This window comes from Lindgomyces ingoldianus, assembly GCF_010093535.1.
Source record: "Lindgomyces ingoldianus strain ATCC 200398 unplaced genomic scaffold BDR25scaffold_32, whole genome shotgun sequence".
In the NCBI taxonomy this organism is placed as follows: Eukaryota; Fungi; Ascomycota; class Dothideomycetes; order Pleosporales; family Lindgomycetaceae; genus Lindgomyces; species Lindgomyces ingoldianus.
Genome location: NW_022985193.1, coordinates 648,919 through 653,500, shown reverse-complemented (window position 1 = coordinate 653,500; position 4,582 = coordinate 648,919).

Genomic DNA, 4,582 nt, shown 5'->3' with positions numbered 1-4,582 from the left:
TAAAGAGGACATTACTACCTTATATATCTTACACTATATATACCTCTATTTCTATCCTTATAGATTAGGTTTACTAGCTACTTATACAGCTACTAAGTTAAACTACAACCTGCCTTCCTTTTATTCTGCCTACTCTATACCCTGCTTAATAGACTGTACACCTAATCTAGCTTAGTTCTATCCTCTAACCTGCTTACAACATTTAAGGCTGTTGTACTCTTAAAAATACTATTTTACTAAAGTAAAAATTATAACAGTAATTACTACTACCTGCAAAGTATAGCTACTACTACCTTAGACATTAGCATGACAGGCGCTTTAGCTGCTGGCACTAGCCAGACTCCTACAGTAACTAAAGAAGCATAAAATTAGCAGATACTCTATCTTTAAAATAAGCTTAAACAGCTTAAACAGCACCTCTAGCTATAGGCATAATAAGGACCTTTAAATATCTACTAAATCTAAGCCCTCTAGCTAGAAGTAGCTAACCTTAGAAACATTACTTAAAAAAGAACTAGTATTAAGTCTAAAAAGACTCTGCACCTAGCCTTCTTTAAAGCATTTAATAGCTTTGCTAAAGACTTAAAACCTTTCTTTACTAAATGCCACCTTTACATGTAATATAATAAAGGTGCTTTTAAAACAGACAAAGAAATAATTTTATAAATAAGCCTACACTTAAAAAAGTTACCTACTATTTAGTTCTAACCTTACACTAATAACTAGATAAATTATAAAGTAAATAGTAAACTTTTACTACTAAAAACATAAAAAGTTTTTAACAACCTTAATTTATTTAAAGCAGCCCTAACTATAATTTATAGGCTAGTTAATAAAAAAAAATAAGTAGTTAACAAGATAAACACTCTCTAACAAGGCAACAGCTCTGTCTAATAATATGCAGCCTGCTTTAGGGAGCTACTAGCCATCTGCAGATGGACAGACAAGAAAGCTATAGAACAAATGTTCTATAAAGGGCTCTTAGATACTATTAAGAATAAATTTACTTATATAAAGAAGCCTAAAAGCTTTAAAGATTATATTAAAAAAGCACTTACTTATAATAAAAGACATGCTAAATAATATAGTAAAAAAAAAGGCTAGACAACTAGAAAACCTAACTAGTTCTAGAAGAAGAAAGAAGTTTTATAGGCTAACAGCAAACTTATAGACCTTAGTTACGCTAAACACACGTGTAGCTTCTCTAAGAAAAAGAGTAATACTTTTAGAAGTGTAAAGCCACCTCTAAATAAGAAATAAAAAATAGCTTAAAAAAAGCATACTTTAACTATAAAAAAGTAGGCTATTTTTATTAGAAATGTCTAGACTTTAAACAACTAAAGAATAAAAATAGCAGATTAACTATAAAAGCAATGCATATAAAATAAGGTCTAATAAGTTAAGAAATTCTAGATAGACTAGATAAACATCTTTACTAGTAATGTAGGGATAACTATAAATCTAAAGGATGTTTTACAGAATACTAGAAAGTTAAAGTACAAGATAATAATAAAGTATTTAGGGTACTAAAATAAGCTGCTACTTATAAAGAATAGTAAGGCTATACCTAAGCTACAACATATGTTGCAAATGTTAAAGAAAAGAAAGAAAAGTTTCCCTTAAGACAACTAATAACAGGAATCTCTGCTTAGAAGCTAAGATACTAATTTACTTATAGCAACTGCTAGAAATGCAGCAACACTTACAACACACAAAGCTGTAAAAAGTTAATGTACAAGGTACACATTAATAATAATGCTAAAACTTATAGTATACTAAAAGAAATTACTAAAACATAATATGCAGTTATAAATACTAAAGAATAATAGAAGATGTTCTAAAAATTTTTTAATAGCAGTAAAGGCCTTAACTAGTAATGCACACTACTATTAACACCTAACCTATGTTAAGAATAAAGTAACATACCTTCTCTAGCATTAGCTATTACCTGTAAGGATCTAGAAACTTAATAAGACAAGGGATATTACATTCTCTATAGAAGTAAGTAATATAATAAGTTCTAATGTACTTACTAAAGCTACCTGCTATAAGTAATAAGAACTAAGGAGTACTTAAGGTAGACATAGGTCTAGCTAATACTAGTATAAAACAACCTTAGGGAATGCCTCTATACCTAGTACCTGTGCAGTAATAAGTACTGCATTAAACATTAGCTAACTAAGCACAGGGCTAGCTAGTAGCTACACAGAATGTAAGAGAGTGCACTTAAAACTAACACACTAACTAGCATAACATCTACCTGCAAAATGCCACATTGCCTCTACTGTAAGGACAGTATAGACTATAAATAAAAACCTTAGACAGAATGCAACAACAAAGCAGCATGTACGTTCTACTACTTCTAATAAAGAGCACACTAGCAAAATAACTAGATGCTATACTACTATAAGATAGAAGACGCCTAGTGCACTATATTAAAATACATAATATAAGGGCATTAAAAATATAAAGTGTAGCTAGACTAAATTACAAAATATAAAGACGCAGCTAAAGCTGTTAAAGAAAATAATAAAATAGACTATAAAAAAACACTTTATAAACTCTGTGTTTTTATTATAGTAGAATAAGGACTAAGTTAAAGCCTAACAACTAAACTTACCCTTTAACACTTAGGCTAGGAATAGACAGGACTTGCCTTAATAGACAGCAGATGCATATTTATAGTAATTAACTTAAGATAAGTTAACTAGAACAACATACTCTTTTAAAAAAAAAAGCACTTTTTTAAAGTATCCTTAGCTAATGCCTTGTTAATAAAGTATAGCGCAGGATAAATCTAACTTAAAATAAAGAAACTTATTACTAAAGCTAAAAAAACTAACAACTAGATATCTTTTAACATACTGCTGCTTAGAGGCAAATACTAGGCAATATTAGGCTATAACTAGCTTTATAAGCATAACCTAATAATTAACTAGCAGACTATATCTATAACTAACTAAGATTACGCAGAAGTAGCACAGTTAGCTTTTTATAAAAACTCTAATAGAACCTATTAGTAAGAAAAGCTAAAAAGGTTCCTTTATTAAAAACTAAAGGCTTAGGCTGTCTACCTAATAAAGAAAAAACTAGAGGAAATCTTCTTTAAAGAATTTAAAATAAAATAAGACCTTAATTAAGTTAGAATTTATTAAATAGCTTATAAAATAACTAGACTACTAGAAGAATACTAAGACTATAAAGACATGTTTAAAAGCCTAAAAGATCTAGGAGCACTGCTACTACACTAACCCTAGAATTACACTATTAATCTTAAGCTAAACCTATAATTAAAGACTTATAAACTATAACCCTTAACAAAAGCTTAAAAAGACGCCTTATAGAAGTATGTAGACAGAATGCTAGCTTAAGGACACATTAAAGAAAGTAATAGTTCTGTAGCATTAGCAGTTGTCTTTGCAAAAAAGAAGAATAGTAAAGTAAAAGTATGTTAAGACTACTAAACCTTAAATAATAATACTATAAAGAACTAGTACCTTTTACTAATTATCTAAAACATTATAAACTAACTTAAAAGAACTAAGTACTTTACTAAGTTTAACATTTAAAACAAATTTAATAAAATAAGAATTAAAGAAAAGTATAAGTAGATAACAGCTTTTTAAACTTTAGAAGGACTATATAAACTCTTTATTATGCTATTTAGACTAACTAACGCCTCTATAACCTTCTAACAGGTTATTAATACTGCACTTAACCTCTACCTAGATATATTTGTACTTATGTATCTAGACAACATCCTAATATACACTAAAGAGGACTAAGCAGACTACATATTTAAAGTAAGACTTGTACTAAACTAACTCTAATAATATAGACTCTACTTATAACTAGAAAAATGCAAGTTTAACATATAAAAAACTAAATACTTAGGATTTATTATTAATAAAGAAAAAATAAAGATAGACTTTACTAAAGTAAATAAAGTACTTAACTAGCTAACACTAATAATAGTAATAGAAATTAAAGGATTTCTAGGCCTTACTAGCTACATAAGAAGAATAGTTAAAGACTACTTAAAAATTGTGCTCCCCCTTATAGACGCTACCTTAAAAGAAAGGGTAACTTAGAAATTCTAATAGATAGCAGAAATAGAAGAAGCCTTTTAAAAGCTAAAATAGATAATAACAAGCTACCCTATCCTTAGAATGTACAACCCTACACTAGAAACAAAAGTGCACACTAATGCCTCCCTAAGAGCAGAAGGGGCAGCACTCTTCTAAAAACAAGAAAACAGTTAATAGCATCTAGTAGCCTACTACTTAGCAAAATTTGCACTATTAGAGCAGAAATATACTATCCCTAACAAAGAACTTAAAGCTATAGTTAATGTATACAGAAACTAGGAAGTTAAGCTTTAAAGTCTTAGTTAGTAATTTATAATTCTTACTAACTACATAAACTTTATTACCTTTCTTACTACTAAAAAACTTTTACTAATGCATATATAATAAGCTATAGAACTTGCTTAATTTAATTTTATTATTAAACATATAGCTAGAAGTAGCAACTAACAGGCTAATGCTTTAAGTAGACACGCTAATTATTTTAAAAAGAATAA